Genomic DNA, 20,202 nt, shown 5'->3' with positions numbered 1-20,202 from the left:
ATGCGTAAGGATTTCTCCTGTCACCAGCTAGGTGACTTAGTGGTAGACTGAGGCCCAGTGCTTATCTGTGTGACCAATCGGACCTTGACCGTCTGGGGTGTGACCCTAGCAGCTGCCAACTTGCCACGCTCCAGATGTTCAGGGGCATCCTGCTAGTGTTCTCTGACCATTCATTACAGCACTTGGCACTAGGCCTCTGAGTGGACCAGCAGAGCATTGAAGCACATCAGCAGGGTCTTCACAGACTGTCAGGCCGCAGCATGCTGGTGCAGGCTCCTCCCGCATCCCCAGGCTCAAAGATGGGGAAAGGGGTCAATTGCCCCAAGGCTCAGTGATTCAAAGGGTCCTAGGCTCCAGTTTCAGCACCCAGAGCCCCATGACCTTTAAATTGCCTCCTGAGTGCCGTAGCAGCTCTTAGGGCTGCCTCGGGATGCGGGGCACCATGGAACGTGCTCCAGGCCGCGCTGAGGGAGAGGCCAGCTGCCTTTGGCCCCACCCCTTCTGCTTGAGGCATGCTGAGAAGTGTGGAGATGGTCCCTGCCCCTCATTTTCACCAGCTTGGTGTAACCTAATCATTCACATAGGCCAGGGTGGGGAATCTCAGGCCCGGATGTGGCCCCTGGCTTGCCTGGATCTGGCCCCCAAGTCTCAGAGCCTCCCCCCAGTATTGGGGAGCCGACACTGGTGCTTCAGCTCTTCCCACTGGAGTGCATGAAATCCAATAGGCTGGGCCCCCATAGGCTCTAGTGTGTCGGGGGGAATATCTTTCTCCTCCTCAGTTTTTGTGTGTGTGTTTTTTATTTTTGCTTTTCACTTGCCCCCGCTCTCCCGATTGATTTTTTCTGTGGGTCAGTGGCCCCTGATCCAAAAAAAGTTCCTCACTCCTGATGTAGGCAAACCATTACCACAGAAGCGACAGGACAGTTTACAGTCTAAAGGGCATTCAGAGAACAGAACGGGGTTAGGAGACTGGTGTTGTAGACATTTAGGGCATGTCTAGACTACATGGCTCTGTCGACGGAGCCATGTCGATGAGTTTACTAGACATAGGAAAACAAAGCGGTGATTTAAATAATCGCCGCTTCATTTACATCAAAATGGCTGCCGCGCTGTGCCGATCAGCTGTTTGGCGGCACAGCGGGGCAGTCTGGACGCTCCACGGTCGACAACAGAAGCCTTTGTTGACCGCTCCGGTAAACCTCATTCCATGAGGCATAACGGAGCGGTTGACAACGGCTTCCCTTGTCGACTGTGGAGAGTCCAGACTGCCCCGCTGTGCCACCAAAGAGCTGACTGGCTCAGCGCAGCAGCCATTTTGATGTAAATGAAGCGACGATTATTTAAATCACCGCTTTGTTTTCCTATGTCTAGTAAACTCATCGACATGGCTCCGTTGACGCAGCCGTGTAGTCTAGACATACCCTTACAGGCAGACTCATCTGACAGATTTTGATTTTTTTTTTTATAATTCAGACAAAATCAAGTGTATATTTAATTTATTTTTAACCTAGGAAACCACTAACCCTTTACTGAAGGATCTTAATTGCTAAATTGCAGTCTTCAAACTTAATCTACTTGACAGGTCTGAAAGTGATCTATTAATTCTATGTCTCGTTTATTGTTATTCAAGAAAAATACCCCACACCTCCATCATACAATAAAGAAAAGATGGTTTTAAAATGGGTTCAATGAAAGATGGGGGAACACCCCAAAAAATGTGGCTAGGTTATTTTTAAAATGCATATTAAAAAGTATTAGATGTCTGAATCCAGCTATGAAGTTTCAAAGTTGTGTGTATATAGAGAGTGATATGTTGCCAGAAATGCATTCATTACAGATTTGAGCAGGTTCATGTGTATTTAGTTTTATGCTTAAAATGTTCCAGATGCACCAGGTGTACAGGTAAGAGAGTGTATGAGTAACGAGTAACAAGAGTGTAGATTTCACACCCTACATTTAAAACAAACCACACTTCACTGCAATAATTTTTTAACCCAAGTACGAATAAAACATATGTAGGTGTTGCTCTCCGAGGGCTTGTTGTTTTAGGAAAACAGAATCCTACACAGCTACACTTACTGGGCAGGTTGTCTGTGTCTCTCAATGCACCAATGGTTTTATTTTTGATTAAATGATTGAGTTTAGAATCTCATGGCACAGAATTGGAATTGGAATCGAGCCCATTTCATTTAGAGATGAGAGACACACCAATTAGCTTTCCCAATCCATTACCTGGAGAATACAGAGTTGCTTAGACATGACAATTGTGAAATCCCCCCCACCCCCAGCCTATGTTTTTTTTTGGAGAGGGAAGACTAATCCCTAATATAATAGAAATTCCTGATGATTAAATCATTCTCCTGATATTTGCCATAAAGTACCATCTTCAATTGCATTACATTTCCTCTGTGAATTGCCCTAAATGATTCTTCTCCCTCCCAAGCTTTGGTTCCCTTCAGGCACTCAGCCTATTACCATTTCACTTTTTCCCCATCGGTCAGTTACTCTGCGGCCTTAATCCTTGTGGTGTTCATTCTCTGGATCCTCTCCAATTTGTCAATATCTTTCTGAAACGGGGCCCCCCAAATCCTGGGGCCCTTTAACATATTTAGATCAATGCTGGCTATTGTCATCTTTCACATTAAAATAACATCCGCTAATGCTGCAATGGTCTGTCTCTTATTAATGAAATTATGACCAGAACGACAGACCCTGAAACAGCAACTTTTTGCAAGTAAATATTTAAAAGCTTTGACTCTGTCTGGCTACCGTTATATGGTCATTTCCTGAAGCTTCAAAACTGTAGAGAAAGTAATAAGTAGAGTGTATTTTTTTCTCTTTTAAAAAAAAGTTGAATTGCAAAATATAGTCCTTCCTCTATCGCAATTTCTTTACTTAGTGATTTTTCTATTCTGGTGGACATAAGTGAATTGATTAAAAGAGGAGTCTGTTGTCTAATGCTAAGAAACTGCAGTTGCAGCATGACAGGTTTCAGAGGTAGCTGTGTTAGTCTGTTTCAGCAAAAACAACAAGGAATCCAGTGGCACCTTAAAGACTCACAATTATGCCATAATGTAATTGTTCATCGTTAATGTGCCACTGGATTCCTTATTGTTTTTCAAATTGCATCGGTGAAGCATGTCTATGTTGCAAGATAAAGGCTTGCACTGGGATATAGCTTGGCTTCTTTAAAATCAATAGATAAACCTAACCATATAATTAGCTTCTGCACCCTTGGGGTGTGTCTAGACTACATGCCTCCTTCGACGGAGGCATGTAGATTAGCGAGATCGGAAGAGGGAAATGAAGCCGCGATTAAAATAATCGCGGCTTCATTTAAATTTAAATGGCTGCCCCGATCTGCCGATCAGCTGTTTGTCGGCAGATCGGGGGAGTCTGGACGCGATGCCCCGACAAAGAAGCCTTTCTTCATCGACACAGGTAAACCTGGTTTCACGAGGCTTACCTGTGTCGATGAAGAAAGGCTTCTTTGTCGGGGCATCGCGTCCAGACTCCCCCGATCTGCCGACAAACAGCTGATCGGCAGATCGGGGCAGCCATTTAAATTTAAATGAAGCCGCGATTATTTTAATCGCGGCTTCATTTCCCTCTTCCGATCTCGCTAATCTACATGCCTCCGTCGAAGGAGGCATGTAGTCTAGACACACCCTTAGAGACAGAATTCTTACCTATAAAAAGCTTTGCAGGAACAGTGTTTAAAAGAGGCAGAAGAGGAACTGAGATTTTCAGGGATATGGTCTGTAAAGTTGAAGAAAGCAGGCAGAATCTGGAGCAAAGTGCCATGACTTAAAGTGTTTCCTTGGCTGCTGTTTGGGACTTGAATCGTACAGGTGCCATCGCGCTGACAGTGCCATGAGATTGCTGGAGGACAGTGCTTTGAGATCTCTTGCTTCTACCAGTCATTTCCTGCTGACAAGCAGGTTACCACAGGGGCTGGCTGAGAGAACTCCAGTCTCAACACCTAATACCTGACTGCTTCCTGAGGAAACTTGCCTTTGCTGGAATCTATTGTTCCTCAGTTTGGTTCCATGAGTTCTTTGGACTATTCTTTCTACCGTCTGTGATAGAGTTTGAAACACTTGGGGATGGGTCCTGATCCCTATTCTGGGCCATCCTACTCTATGCCTAGGAATTGCTCTCTGTCCTCCACTGACCGTAAGGCCAAGGAACTCTATATGAGCACCACATATTTACTATTAGCCTTCTGGGGAAGTTTTGTGAAGGCCTCGGGTGTGTCTTTTCCCTTGTCTCAGGACATACTTATTAGCACACCCGCTGCTGCCTTCTTTTGTCTCATCCCACTATGCTCCTTCTGACAGATCTGATGAAGAATATAGTGAAGACTGCCTAGGAGATAAGGAACGCAAGTCAGAATTTTGCACTTTCTCCTCTGAATGCCAACCTGAGTTCATCCTCTTTATCTCAGCCAGGTGATTTTTCCAGAGCTTTCAAGATCTGCTTGGAAGAATGGCAAGGACCATGGATCTCAGAACTTTAGCAGTTCAGAAGATGTGCTGCTTAGTTGACTGACTTGAACTACCATGGAAAGGGGAAATGCTCCTTCCAATTAATGAGATGATCCTGAAATCAGCATGTTGCCTTCCTGCTTGTCCTAACCAGGAGAGCAGATGAGATGCCTCTAGCATGGATTGAAACATTTCTACCCTTGCACTGGTTCATCAGTCACATCTGAAGACCAGACAAGGGATGGATTCCATTTCCACCTGCAGGAGATGGCAAAATGACTGGATTTATGTACACTGTTACTTACCAATCAGCAGCACTGCAATTGCAGATTACGAGGAATTACAAATAAGGAATGCATCTTCTTTGCAAGAAAAATGTTCTTAGTTGTGAATTTTTTGGAACACCAGCCCAAGGTAACTAACTATCGACAGAAGATGTAAAATCACAGTTGTCTGAAATTTCTCTCACTCACTCACTCTCTCTCGTCAACTCTACCGAGATTGACAGATAATTCTATACTGAATGTCAAAAATAGATGCGACTACATCTGGATAAGGGACCTGTGATTATAGCAAAGTCAGATTGGTTTAGTCTGCCTTTCAGATATGAAGGGACAAAAAAAGACTGAAAACTTTTGAAAGTGTAATTGTCACCTGTTATTTGTGAGTCTGGGATCTCTGACATGGCTCATCTGATTAACCTAAAGAATTTGATTTCCCACCCCTCAAGTCACAGACAATACTTGCAAATTTTAGAGCCAAAAGGCCATTTCTGAGGAAGCTAGAGGGTGGTTCAAAACTGGTTTGTGATGCAAAAGTGTAAGACTCTTAATTTGGTCTGGGTGGGGCTAAAATTAGGAACACTGCATAGCTGTTTTGTCTAATGTGCAGTTCCACCGCATAATTATCTGTGTTAGGCGTCAAAAACAAATGTGTGGTTTAGAAGCATTAAAAGTAGTCATACTTCCTTTTCAGCTTTATAGATAATCAGTAGTCAAACCAAGCAATGGACATGCTGCCGAAGACAATTGTTGATATTTTTATTTTAAACAACAAGAACAAAAAGTATTTGCACTGCTACTGAGTCATCTTCTAATGTAGACTTTTAAAAAAAAATGTCTAGTGCTCCAGGCAACAGGAATCATACTTGCCTAAAATAGCTTTGATGCCTAAATGCCATTTAATACAATTTGTGGTTATAAGCAGTTAAACAGAACTTTGTAACTTCAGAGGAACTTGGTTTCACTTAACTTGCACAGAAGTGTGACTGTTTTTGAGGCTGGGAATTTGACTGCAAGATACTAAGTAATTTTGAATGTAATTATTATTAATTCCTTTACTTAAGCATTTATGTTAAACTGGTGGTAACAGATACATACATAGGGTCATCTCCTATAATGACATTTCCTATTAACATGTGTGCTGTTAACTCTTGTGTGTGTCTAAATATTTTAAGGCTACATAAATAAAACAAAGTAGTTTTCGGGCCCAAATTTTGGGTTCTGCAAGGTTGATCACTAAGTAATTTTTATAATTTATTTAAATGGAGAGCTCTCATAGCCTTATATGGCCCTTTGATTTTATATATTAAAAAAAAATGTGGCTACCAAAATCCATGAAAACTTACTTTGGTTTAAATATTCCCTATTAAGGCTTACAACCCTGAAACTAACTATAACCAAAAAAAGAAACCAATTAGTTTCTTTTCATTATCCAAGCTAAGTGACTGAAAGGAAGCACCATGAGGTAGATTTTTCAGCTGGTATAAATTCTAAATCTCCAGTGAAATCTATAAAGCCAGGACAATTTACACTAACTGATGATCAGCCTCATAAATGATTAAACTAAAATTTTTGTGCTTATCCCAATCCAATTCCTATTTACATTCTACGGTGTTGTTTGCAGCCTAATGTTACTCTCTGGCAAACATAAGTAAGTAGATTTACTCTTGTTGATAGTGTTCACATTCTGCTTTAAGGAACTCCCTCCAATTTAAAACCATGAATAATTGAAACCAAAAAAATTAAGTTTCAGGCCATTCCATGTGTATTTTAATGATCACGTTTCTTTCCTTGTTTTAAGTGCTTTCCCCTCCCTTGTTGCTGCATTGTACAAACCTACAGATAGTGAAACTGACTATATCCAGTGCTGTCCAGTGCAGGAAGTAAACAGCTACAGAGACCTTTGCTGTTAAAATTTGGCTTTTTATACAAGAGACATTGACAGGGAGTTCTTGTTCGTTTTTTAAAGTTGATATCCCCTTGAAGTGACACCTTGATATACACTGGGTCAAGTTCCCACCTGAAAAGGGATGTAGCAAACTTTGCTTTCATTTAGGAGCTGAGAGAATAGAATGAAGGCAGAATTGGATATGGCGCACACGTAAAAGGAATCTGTTATGTCAGACCCTGTAAAACAAAACTTGGGGGCTGGCTATCCTGCCTTCCTCATCATCCTGAGCTCTGTTTTTATTGTATCTTATTTTACTATATACAGTATCAAACAGTGACATGGAACTGTACAGTATTCAGACTGAATATATACTGTGACGGCCATTTAGTTTGGGAAACCAAGGCCCCCATTATAGATACCCCCTCATCTAATACTGTGGCCTAAGTGTAGCACTTAGAAAATTGAACGTTAAAGAATGGATTGTCTATCTTCGGTTGGGGGGAAAATATCCAACAAAATGTTCTTAACAAACCCCAGTGTGGCAGGCTGGTGAATGAAACAATGTCAGAGTTGAGCGCTTTTGCACCGAGCCCCTTGTGAGTTAGTGACTTTGCTCACTGTTAGCAGACTGTGAGCTGCTGTTAAGTCTGCTCGGCAAGATGAAAGGCACCATCCCCAAGCACGAAGCTTTTTCAAAACCACATCCAGCATACGTTGCTTGTTTGTCTTAGTGTGTTCAGCCGATCTAAAAACCACTCGAGTTACTCTGTGATGGTACAGTTTCTCTTCACGGCAAGTCCTTGTGAACCTGCTGATAAGGAGTCTTTTGGCTGCTTTAAAGCATCATTTTACATGGATGATGTCTTTCCTTGTTAGACTTTCTCTTGCCATTTTCAATGCATTCTTTCTGCTCCGCATAAAATTGCAGCGTGTTATGGCTCTCGGCTCTCCCTGGAGAGGTTTGTGAAGATTCCAGGTAAAGTTTGTTTCCTCCTATATCTTAATGTAATATATTCTGGCACGGTATTTTTACACACAACATTTTTAAAATAAGAATAGAAATAGGGTTGTTGGGGTTTTTTTGGTTTAATAAAAGCTATATGATTTAGAAACTTGTTTTATCTCATCAGATGTCACTTGAGAAGTGAGTGGTTTTCCAGTTATTTATTTCTTTTACTGCTGGGCTGTTCTTTATATTGCACCAGAATATAAAATGCACATGACATCATCTGGACCTGAGCGTGCTTTGTAATACCTTCAGTAAAGGTAAATCTTAGATCAGGGCCAGCACTGATTAATCCTAGATGCATTTCCAAGTTCTAAAATAACGAAACAAACTTCACTGTAACTCTTTAGCTAGAGCAAGTTGCCTTCAACAGTAGTAAAAACATGCCCGTAGCTAATAGGAAAAAAGAAGAGATTGCTGACAACACCACCTAGGGAATTAGAAGTTTTAAATTCAGCATTTGCAAAGGAGCACCTGGTAATTTGTTCTTGGTGTAAGGGGGAATTTTTCTACAGAGGGCCAAAATGAGGTTGAAAAATCAGCTACCCCCTTGTAGTGTTGCTGCTTTGGTATGAGGATCTGTATTGTTGTTCCTAGGAAGGAAACGCCCATATTAGGCTAATTAGACTCCACCCACAGGAAAAAGCCTAATATACACTTTGTCCTAGTCGCTAATCAAAAAAAAAAAAATAAATAGAATAGGTGGAATGTAACATTTCCTTGAGGCTATGTGTGAGTGGCAATATGTAACCGTGTGTTTCTCAAATATTTAAACTCCCGTTGATACATTAGAGCTTAATGATGGGAAACACGAAAGCTCTTGGGAGCATGCTAATGGCAGAGAAATGGAGCCGCTGGCGTCTATCATGCCGATAACCCATATATTTAGAGACCTCTGATAGCAGCTGCTTACAGGATATAGTGAGTAATGGCTCAGATGGAGATTTTGTATTCTGTATTCATGGATCATTGACACAGAAGTGCCTCAAAAGACTCAGTAGCACAAAATAGCATGAAAAGGTAAATTGCCACGTCTTAGTTAACATAACTGATACAAGCCTCTACTCTTGCCATGTTCTCTAACCTGTGCAGCTCTGCCTAATCTGAATCTCATCTTCCCTTACGCCTAACTATGAGCCAAATGTTGACTTCAGTTGGAGATGCAAACTGGGTGTCAGTCATATCCGTGCATCGGGCCGCAGACACTGCTTTTGTGAAAAAACAGAGTTTCACAAGCTGGTTATTTTTTTCCTTTTTATGGGTTTTTAAATTGCCTTTTTAATTCCATCATACCCTTTCGCTTTCCTAGTATGGAGTAGGGCAAAGAGAAGCAGCAAAACTGATCTTCTTGTTTGCTGTCTGTAGTTACGAGGATGTGCTAAGTCCTATTTCGAGGTGGGGGGGAAAAGAAACGTTTGGCTCATCTGGTCCGTACCCCTGCGAGAACATGATGGCTCTCTACGAACACTCTTGAGTGTTTTGTCCAGTTCTACGCTTCCGATAACATGCAATATAAAGATCCCACATTCTGCTTTGTATGAACAAACACTCACGGGATCACAGTAGAACAGCTTTGATGGGAGAGATGGATCAGCACTCCAGAACATCCAATGGTTTGGTGGGTTATGGCACTAATTGGGGGGGGGGGGGGGGAGAGGGAGACTCCAATTCAATCCCCTGCTCTGAATCAGGGAAAGTAGAGATTTGAACCCTAGTCTCCCACATCTCAACAACTGCTGTAGTCACTGAGCTCTGGGGTAGAACAGGACTGTCGCCCCCTGCTGGGCGAGCTGAGTGCTCACAGCAGAGCTACTGAATTAGACTGTGCAGACAAGCTAGGCACGGGGATGCTGAGTTGGTGAATCCCACCAAGCAGTTTGGTGGAGTCTGGATTGTGGTGGCTTTGTGCATTTCCCACTGATAGAAATGTAAGCGCCAGTGGAAACTCAAGCACCCAAATTCCAGAGTGAGGCAGCTACTGAGCAGTAGCTCTGTGAATGGCAGTAGCACCTAAATATTGGACATAAGCTCCTATGCCCTCCTTGTGAATCCCGCTCAGGCACTGGCAATAAGCAGCCCGCAGGCTGGGCGCGGTTCACCGGGTTAGCCCCTGGTGGGCCGCTGGCACTTTATGTACCTGCATGTCCACCCATTGGATAGCTGTTCCCAACCAATGAGAACAGGACAATGCTTCCCACAACTCTCATTGGCCAGGAACTGTAGTCTCTGCAGCCCACGGGAGCTGCAAGCAGCCGGACCTGAGGATGCGCAGGTAAATGTAGTGCCAGTGGTCCACCAGGGGCTAACTGTGGTGGCCTACACCCGGCTTATTGCTCACTCCACTCGAGCTGTTGTAGGCTGCTTGTTTCAGAGGGAAAGAAGAAGGTGACTACACAGGGCCACTACCTTGTCACATATCGCTAAAGATCTGGCTTGCTGAATTGACAGTCTGCCAAGTAATAGGGTTGCCAACCCTCCAGGGTGGTCCTGAAGTGTCCAGGAATTAAAGGTCAATCTTTAATTAAAGATAATATCATGTGATGAAACTGCCAGGAATTTATCCAGCCAAAGCTGGCAATTCTATCAATGACCAAATATGCCCCTAGTGCACACATGTACCTCTTGCATACCAAATGGTAGCTGGTATTTTGTGTCTGATGGATTTTCTCCTTTTAATAGACATTGTTCCTCCATATGTTGTTTTTTCATATGTAATAGCATCTGGCACTTCCAAGCAGGTATCTTTCAACAGTGATGGGGGAAGTGCTTGTAGAAGACAATGCTGGTTGGGTTGGATGTTCTTAGTGGGTTTTCTCTCCTTTTTTCCTTATAATAATATATGGAGATATATCTATCTCATAGAGCAGGAAGGGACCTTGAGAGGTCATCAAGTCCAGTCCCCTGCCCTCATGGCAGGACCAAATACCATCCCTGATAGATTTTCCCCAGATTCCTAAATGGCCCCCTCAAGAATTGAACTCACAGCCCTAGGGTTAGCAGGCCAATGCTCAAACCACTGAGCTATCCCTCCCTGCTAATTGATACCCCGTATTCTCCATTTGCAAATGAAGGACACTGACTCTATCCTAATAAAAAAAAAGTCAAGTTAAGCTTGAAAAATTAAATAGAAATTAGTGCAGAAATATTTTTCTTATCCTTTAACTTTTCCCCTTGCATATATGCCACGTATAGGGTCTTTTAGGTTATGCTAAAGGTGTAATACCACGTGGGGCTAAAGTCACAAAGAAAGTACATTTTTCTCCCAAAGAACCTGCATGCAGATTCCACTCTTGGTGAGCGTTTGCCATCTGCACATGAGACCAGATTGTCCATGCTAAGAGCATGCTCTGAATGACCTATCCCCTGCTAACCAAGAGTATGAAAGTGGAGAGGGGTCCAGCTACCTCTTGGTTCCTTCTTATCACAGTGGCTGTGAGATGGAACCCATGGCAGCATGTACCTCTGTTGCACACTGTGCAATTTAGCTTAGGAGATTTTTAGGATTAGTATAGTATATTAACGCTGATTTTGCTATGGCTCAGGCAATGTCTGATGCCTGTTTGGGTAACAGTCCCATAGTGTTTTATTATTTTAATTCCTTGGCTGGGAAACAGTCAACTGCAGACAATGGGAGACACGAGGCTCTGTGGTTACAGACACGTTAGGTAAACAAAGTGGTGCGGGCCCATCGGTGGCTTCCCCGGGCAGGCATGAGGCCCACTTTGAGAACCATTGACTTTAAGCAAGGTCAGGATTTACACCAGGACAATGTGATGTGCATGGAATTCTACCATTTCTCATAAAATGGAAAGGGAGGGGTCTTATAGGAGGGAGTTATTCTCCAGAATGACCACAGGGGGGCAGCAAGGGGCCAGAGATGGGGATTGGGACCACTATAATCTCATTGGTCCTGCAGGGGGCAGGGGTGAAGAAAGGGTAAACTATCTACTACATATTTCCGAGAGTTTGTCTGTCTGTGTCTGTCTGTCTGTCCCCCAGGTGGGGGACATGAACCCTTCCCCTGACTATTCCCACTGCAGTGGCCACGGACAGATGCTTCTCAATTGACCCCAAGCTGCTACGGTGAGAGAGGCCTGGGGTAGCCTGCGTTCTGAACCTCTCATCCCTAGCCCCACCCCATCGCAATGACTTAAATGAAGAAAACCAAAACTTACTTGAGTGACCCACCCAAGCAAGACCAGGTGCTGGGGAGAAAGGTTCTGCCGAGTCTGTTAGCGCATGCTTACAGATTCCTGGTGCACCCTTTTGCGAGAGGCATTCCTAGGTATGCTCTGCACTCCAGGGATCCTCTTGACAGGGAAACCTAGAGGGTGCAAAAACGGTGAGCTAAACGAGTGAGTCCCCAAAGTTCTTATTTTGCTTGAGATGTACTTGGCCCACCCGCAACTGCCAGGTGGTTGCACAAGAGCATAACTGAGAATATTTCTCTATGTTGCGTGGGATACTATCTTATGATTTCTCCTTTTTATCCTGTATAATCCCAGATTTCTTTAACTACTGGAATAGGTCCCTCTCCCTCCACTATGGGCTGATCTTTGTTTTTTCTGGTCTCTTTATATTCATGATAGCTTTATACTTGTTCCCATATTAAGACAGGGTTACAGAAGGCATTTAGAGCCAAAATCTGACCTATTTTAAAAGTGATACAACCTGATGGTGAATTTTCCCCCACATTCTCAGGCTCTGATTCAATTCGGCCTTCTACCTGGTGCAGTTATTTATACCTGTGCATAGTGTGTGGGTAAAAATGCTACTATATCACAATGGTAGCATTTAAAATCCAATTGATGCTATTCTGCACAGTTGTAAATTACTGTATAAGGTTCAGGACAACAAAAATTTAGGCCTTGAACATCTTGTTCACTGGAGGGGGAGGGGAAACAAACAACCGAACCTTATTGCTCTGACACTGGCAGACTAGTGCACGAGAATGAAGAGGATTAGAACCGGTCTCGAATGTTAACCCTTTGTGCCAGGAGTATTGCATGTCACATGAGGCGGTGAGCTTCAGGAGTTCCGTGTGCTCCCCTAGCACTGCTCCCTCTGCTGGGCCGGAACAGCTCCTGTAACTCCTCAGGGCTTTCTCCAATGCTGAGCTGTGGTGTTGTAGCTGGGTTGTGGGCCTAGGATAGTAAGGAGATACGGTTGGCGAGGATATGCTTTTTATTGGGCCAACTTCTGTAGCGGAGACCGATGAGCTTTTTCAGAAGTTGGTCCACTGAAAGACGATGCTGCAGAAACACAAACAACAGTTGATGGCATCAGGTTTACTTGTGAAACAAACCTCTTGCTAATTCAACTTTGCTCCAAGCACAGCAGAGAGATTTTGAGGGGCTTTGGGTATATTCTAAATAAGGATTGCAATACACTGGAATGCATTATCATATAAATAGTAGCCCAGTGTCTGAGAGTCTGTAACACCGAAATGCTGGCTGTTCCCTCTGGGGGGCGCTGTTGCCTGAAATGCTGGCTGTTCCCTCTGGCTGGCCTGTGCTGCATGGGGAGTGCGGGGCCCAAACGGCCGCTTGCACCACTTGCTCCCCTGCGGTGGCCCGGCGGAGTGGCACAGAAGTCAGCCAAGTGCCACGGTTGGAGGGGAAGGGGGGCAGGGCGGTGACATGCGGCGTGACAGCAAGTCCGGGCCCCGCCCCCGGCCATGAACGTCACCGCCCCACCCCCCTTCGTCTCCCGCTGTGGCGCTGCTCAGCCAGGCCGCCACGTGGGAGCAAGCGGCACAAGTGACCGTTTGGGCTCTGCGCCCCCCATGTGGCATGGGGAATGCGGAGCCCAAACGGCCATTTGGGCTCTGCAGTAGAGAGAGAGAGAGAGAGACGGGGGGAGGAAGTAGGAAGAGGAGAGAGATGGAGCGAGAGACCAGAGGCTCAGGAGAGAAGACCGACGTGGAGGAGAGACCTGAAAATCCCGTCTTATGACGGGCTAATTGGCTAGTCATATATATATATATATATATATAGTGGCCCAGTGTCTGAGAGTCTGTAACGCTGAAATGCTGGCTGTTCCCTCTGGGGGGCGCTGTTGCTGAAATGCTGGCTGTTCCCTCTGGGGGGCGCTGTTGCTGAAATGCTGGCTGTTCCCTCTGGGGGGCGCTGTTGCTGAAATGCTGGCTGTTCCCTCTGGGCGGCCCGTGCTGCATGGGGAGTGCGGGGCCCAAACGGCCGCTTGCTCCCTGCGGCGACCCGGCTGAGTGGCACAGAGTCAGCCGAGCGCCAAGGCGGGAGGCGAAGGGGGGCAGGGCGGTGATGTGCGGCGTGACAGCGGCTCCAGGCCCTGCCCCCTGGCCATGAATGTCACCGCCCCGCCCCCCTTCGCCTCCAGCCGTGGCGCTCGGCTGACTTCTGCCCTACTCAGCCAGGCTGCCGCGTGGGAGCAAGTGGCACAAGCGACCTTTGGGGCTCCACAGCCCCCATGTAGCATGGGAAGTGCAGTGCCCAAACGGCCATTTGGGCTCCGCGGTCCCCCGAGGGAGAAGCAGGAGGGGGAGGAGAAGAGAAAGAGAGACAGAGAGAGGCAGGAGGAGAGCTGAGAGAGAAGGGGAGACAGGAGGAGGAGGAGAGAAAGAGACGGAGCGAGATACTGGAGGCTCAGGAGAGAAGACAGACGTGAAGGAGAGACCTGAAAATCCCGTCTTATGACGGGCTAATGGGCTAGTAACATAAGAACGGCCGTACTGGGTCTGACCAAAGGTCCATCTAGCCCAATCTCCTGTCTGATGACAGTGGCCAGTGCCAGATGCCCCAGAGGGAGTGAACAGAACAGGAAATCATCTCGTGATCCCTCTGCTGTCACCCACTCCCAACCTCTGACAAACAGAGGCCAGGGACACTATTCCTACCCATCCTGCCTAGTAGCCATTGATGGACCTAACCTCCATGAATGTCTCTAGTTCTTTCTTAAATCCTGTTAAAATCCTGGTCTTCACAACATTCTCTGGTAAGGAGTGTGCTTGCTGTAAGTCAGTGGTCTCCAACCTTTTTACACCCAAGATCACTTTTTAAATGACAGACCAAGCCAAGATCTACCGCCCCGCCCCTTCCTTGAAGCCCCACCCTCTCTCTCTCCTCCTCTCCATCACTTGCTATCCCCAATCCTTATACTGCTACTTTAAAAAAAATCCCACCATTCCTCGCAGCTACTCACCTGTGCTGTTGCTCAGTGAGTAGCTGCTCCTCAAATGAGGAAATCTAATGTAAATGTACCGCACAGGCACGCAGTTCAGAGAGGGCTCAAGAGCTACTCTTAGAGCCTCCGAGATCTACTGGTAGATCGTGATCTACCGGTTGGTGACCACAGCTGTAAGTCATGCTTTGGGTGAGGTTGAATCAGGCTCCGCTGAAGGGGATAATGGGATCTCACTGGATCCCTAGTTAAAGCCAGGAGCTGGGCTGGTTTCCCTGTCTCTCATGAGTGTGCTCTCCCGCACTGGAATGACTAAATTCACCGTGACTGAGATGACATCCCGGGCTCACAGAAATACACAAGAAGAGTGGGTCTTCAGTCTCTAGGAATGGACCAGACTGAAAGTATTATTTAAAAATCCCTCCATTCCAATACTCAGGCATAGAGGCTGAACATGATGTACCACTATCATTATTTAGTCCCTCTAGACTTCAGGAAGAAGGATAAATATTTCCAGCAATAGCCGGCAAGCCGGCGGGGGGGATTTTATGGGAGAACCCTGGCGAATTAGCAGCAGCATATTACTGCCCAGAACATGTGGTTAGTAAAGAGAATGGTTTGGGACTGTTTTTCAAAGGAAGTCATTCTCCAGAAGGAGCCAGACACATTTCGACCTTCTACACATGCAGCTTTGATTTTTCATAATTTCTGAGGGTGGAGTCAGCCCTCCTTACAACACCCCGCCCCATTCCGGGTGAACTTATTATGTTGAGGTCCTGTCTCTACAACCTCTCGCTCGAGCCGTCTTGCTCTCTTCATATAACTCTGGGTCTATTCCCCCATTCCCCAGCTTGGTGAATGCTCTAGCTCCCACAATTGCTGAGTTGGCTCTTTCTGGTGGCGTTTTTCCTACAGTTTTGCCCTCTCCTCATTGGATCACTCAGCTCTTGTGTCCTTCAGTCCGTTAACACCTCTGACTTCTTTGCTGCTCTCTGCCTGGAATTGACTAACTCAAAGAAGGGGCCACAGTCCTCCACATCCCCAGCTCCACTCTCCCCCCCCCCCCCCCACTCTTTCTCATCTATGGCTCTCCCCCCGCCCCCACCCCCACGGCTTTTTTCTTTGTTTACCTCTGACTCTGCTGCTCAGGAGCAGAATATCTCTAGAAGGAAGTAAGGGGCAGTGCAGACATCCACCCCCAGAAGTGAATCCTCTCCGTATTGAGGAACCAGTCGCAATCTATCTCTGATGTGACTCCCTGCCGCTCTTAAGAGTCTCACTCCCTTCTGATGCATTCTTCAAGCTGCTTTCTCTCTCGCCCTCTTGACTGGCTATCCAGGAGCATCTTGGGAGGTGGGAATTTTCTTCCAGAAGTTGACAAGCACTTTCCCGTCTCTCCCTCCCATCATCCTTTTCTTTCTGCCCTGCGTTCTTCCCAGCTTCTGATTATATCTCCTACCACTAGCAATGCCCCACTAGTTAGGCCTCAGCTTTGTCCCCACCATGTCCATCTGTTGAGCATTCATAGAATCATAGGACTGGAAGGGACCTCGAGAGGTCATCGAGTCCAGCCACCCGCCCTCAAGGCAGGACCAAGCTCCGTCTACACCATCCCTGACAGATGTCTATCTAACCTGTTCTTAAATATCTCCAGAGAGGGAGATTCCACCACCTCTCTTGGTAATTTATTCCAATATTTGACCACCCTGACAGTTAGGAATTTTTTCCTAATGTCCAGTCTAAACCTCCCTTGCTGCACTTTAAGCCCATTACTCCTTGTCCTGTCCTCAGAAACCAAAAGGAACAAATTTTCTTCTTCCTCCTTGTGACACCCTTTTAGATATTTGAAAACCGCTATCATGTCCCCCCTTAATCTTCTTTTTTTCCAAACTAAACAAGCCCAGTTCATGAAGCCTGGCTTCATAGGTCATGTTCTCTAGACCTTTAATCATTCTTGTCGCTCTTCTCTGTACCCTTTCCAATTTCTCCACATCTTTCTTGAAATGTGGCGCCCAGAACTGGACACAGTACTCCAGCTGAGGCCTAACTAGTGCAGAGTAGAGCGGCAGAATGACTTCACGAGATTTGCTTACAACACACCTGTTGATACAACCTAGAATCATATTTTCTTTTTTTGCAACAGCATCACACTGTTGACTCATATTCAACTTGTGGTCCACTATGACCCCTAGATCCCTTTCCGCCATGCTCCTTCCTAGACAGTCGCTTCCCATCTTGTATGTATGGAACTGATTGTTCCTTCCTAAGTGGAGCACTTTGCATTTCTCTTTATTAAACTTCATCCTGTTTACCTCTGACCATTTCTCTAACTTGCTAAGGTCATTTTGAATTATGTCCCTATCCTCCAAAGAAGTTGCAACCCCACCCAGTTTGGTATCATTTGCAAACTTAATAAGCGTACTCTCTATCCCAATATCTACATCATTGATGAAGATATTGAACAGTACGGGTCCCAAAACAGACCCTTGCGGAACTCCACTTGTTATCCCTTTCCAGCAGGATTTAGCACAGTTAACAACAACTCTCTGACTACGGTTATCCAGCCAATTATGCACCCACCTTATCGTGGCCCTATCTAAGTTGTATTTGTCTAGTTTATCAATATGAATATCATGCGGGACCGTATCAAATGCCTTACTACAGTCTAGGTATATGACATCCACCGCTTCTCCCTTATCCACAAGGCTCGTTATCCTATCAAAGAAAGCTATCAGATTAGTTTGGCATGACTTGTTCTTCACAAACCCATGCTGGCTATTCCCTCTCACTTTATTACCTTCCAAGTGTTTGCATATGATTTCCTTAATTACCTGCTCCATTATCTTCCCTGGGACAGATGTTAAACTGTCCGGTCTGTAGTTTCCTGGGTTGTTCTTATTCCCCTTTTTATAGATGGGCACAATATTTGCCCTTTTCTAGTCTTCCATGATTTTTCAAAGATCATAGCTAAAGGCTCAGATACCTCCTCTATCAGCTCCTTGAGTATCCTGGGATGCATTTCATCAGGACCTGGTGACTTGCTGACATCTAACTTTCCTAAGTGATTTTTAACTTGTTCTTTGTGTATCCTATCTTCTAAACTTACCCTCTCTCTGCTTGTATTCACTACGTTAGGCACACCTCCAGACTTCTCGGTGAAGACCGAAACAAAGAAGTCATTGAGCATCTCCGCCATTTCCAAGTATCCTGTTACTGCTTCTCCCTCCTCACTGAGCAGTGGGCCTACCCTGTCCTTGGTCTTCCTCTTCCTTTTAATGTATTTATAAAAGGTCGTCTTGTTTCCTTTTATGCCTGTAGCTAGTTTGATCTCATTTTGTGCCTTTGCCTTTCTAATCTTGCCCCTGCATTCCCGTGTTGCTTGCCTATATTCATCCTTTATTATTTGTCCTAGTTTTCATTTTTTTGTATGACTCCTTTTTTATTTTGAGATCATGCAAGATCTCCTTGTTGAGTCAAGCTGGTCTTTTGCCATATTTTCTATCTTTCCTACACAGCGGAATTGTTTGCTTTTGGGCCCTTAACAAAGTCCCTTTGAAATACTTCCAACTCTCCTCAGTTGTTTTTCCCTTTAGTCTTGCTTCCCATGGGACCTTACCTCAAGTTCTCTGAGCTTATCAAAATCTGCCTTCCTGAAATCCATTACCTCAATTGTGCTGGTCTCCTTTCTACCTTTCCTTAAGATCATGAACTCTATTATTTCATGATCACTGTCCCCCATGCTGTCTTCCACTTTCAAGTTCTCAACTAGTTCCTCCCTATTTGTTAAAATCAAATCCAGAACAGCTTCTCCTCTGGTAGCTTTTTCAACCTTCTGAAACAGAAAGTTGTCTCCAATGCAGTCCAGAAACTTATTGGATAGCCTGTGCCCCGCTGTGTTAGTTTCCGAACATATGTCTGGACAGTTGAAGTCCCCCATCACCACCAAATCTTGGGCTTTGGATAGTTTTGTTAATTGTTTAAAAAAGGCCTCATCCACCTCTTCCACCTGGCTAGGTGGCCTGTAGTAGACTCCTAGCATGACATCACCCTCATTTTTTACCCCTTTTAGCTTAACCCAGAGACTCTCTACACAGGTATCTCCTATGTTCATCTCCACTTCAGTCCAAGTGTGTACATTTTTAATATACAAGGCAACCCCTCCTCCCTTTTTTCCCTGTCTGTCCTTCCTGAGCAAGCCGTACCTTTCCATACCAACATTCCAATCGTGCGTCCCATCCCACCAGGTTTCTGTAATACCAATGATATCATAGTTGTATTTATTGGTTAGCAATTCCAGTTCTTCCTGCTTATTACCCATACTTCTCGCATTTGTATATAGGCATCTAAGATACTGATTTGATCTTGCCTCCCTGTTGTGCCCTGACCCTCCTTTCTCCTTGCCATTATAGGCCGTAGTCCCCCCCATTTCCAACCCATCTCCCAGTCCCGCACATTCAGCACTTACCTGTGGGCTTTGCTCACCTGTCCCTATTGAACCTAGTTTAAAGCCCTCCTCACAAGGTTAGCCAGTCTGTGTCCAAACAAGGCCTTCCCACTCCTGGAAAGGTGAACTCCATCTCTGCCAAGCAGTCCTTCCTGGAAGAGCACCCCGTGGTCAAGGAAGCCGAAGCCCTCCTGGCGACACCATCCTCGCAGCCAGGCATTCACCTCTAGGATGCACCTCTGCGCTTTTGTCTGTAGCTCAGACCTTGTTTAGATGAGAGACCTTAGACCAATTTATTAAGGTGACTTTTTTTTTAATCACTTCAGTTAAAACAGAGAGAGAGGCTGTGTAGACCCTTTTATTTTGGTTTAGCTATGTCAAGCTGGTTTTAAGGTAAACAGAAATAAGCAATACTAAAGTCTTGTCTACACATACCGACGCCGTTAATCTACTTCAGCTACGCAAATAGCATAGCTGAAGATGACTTACTGCGGCATCTTGTGTGCGGTAAAATCGGCAGGGGTTGCCCTCCTGTCGATGCTGGCTACTTTTCTTGTCCTGGTGGAATACCAGCTTTGACGGGAGCGTGCTCAGAGATTGATTTATTGCATCTAAGCAGACATGATAAATCGATGGTCGGTCGATTGATTGCTGCAGCTTTGATCCACCGCATAGTGTAGACAAGGCCTAAGTGTCCACAAGAAGGTATTCAAATGGACTAAAATTTAAACCTGGAATCTTCTGGTGTGAAGGCTTCATGGCTTTTTTCTTTACTCCTGCAAAAGTTCCCTGTTTTGCCTTAACCTAAAAGATCATCAAGCTCCTCCCTTAGCCCTTCCTTCACTTCCAGTTACAGCCCCCCCCCCCCCCCCCAACCCTACTGAGCATGCTGTATTTTTGACTCTGCATTGGCTTTCTCTGTGTTTCCCCTGCGA

The 20,202-nt window shown here is 45.2% G+C and overlaps 1 protein-coding gene across 4 annotated transcripts in view; it reads left to right on the top strand.

Moving 5' to 3' along the window:
* Nucleotides 1-20,202, top strand: part of SLC4A11 (solute carrier family 4 member 11) — a 250,855-nt gene that overhangs the window by 51,689 nt on the left and 178,964 nt on the right. Inside the window, exon 1 of one of the 4 annotated variants that reach the window (XM_075931014.1) lies at nucleotides 7,496-7,635. The exons of the other annotated variants lie outside the window; for them this stretch is intronic. The gene's annotated coding sequence lies outside the window, so the exon portion shown is untranslated. Of the gene's footprint in view, nucleotides 1-7,495; nucleotides 7,636-20,202 lie in introns of those variants that run through there. 4 annotated transcript variants of the gene reach the window in all.

This window comes from Pelodiscus sinensis, chromosome 5, assembly GCF_049634645.1.
Source record: "Pelodiscus sinensis isolate JC-2024 chromosome 5, ASM4963464v1, whole genome shotgun sequence".
Lineage (NCBI taxonomy): Eukaryota > Metazoa > Chordata > Testudines > Trionychidae > Pelodiscus > Pelodiscus sinensis.
This window is presented reverse-complemented; position numbering and strand designations above follow the sequence as displayed.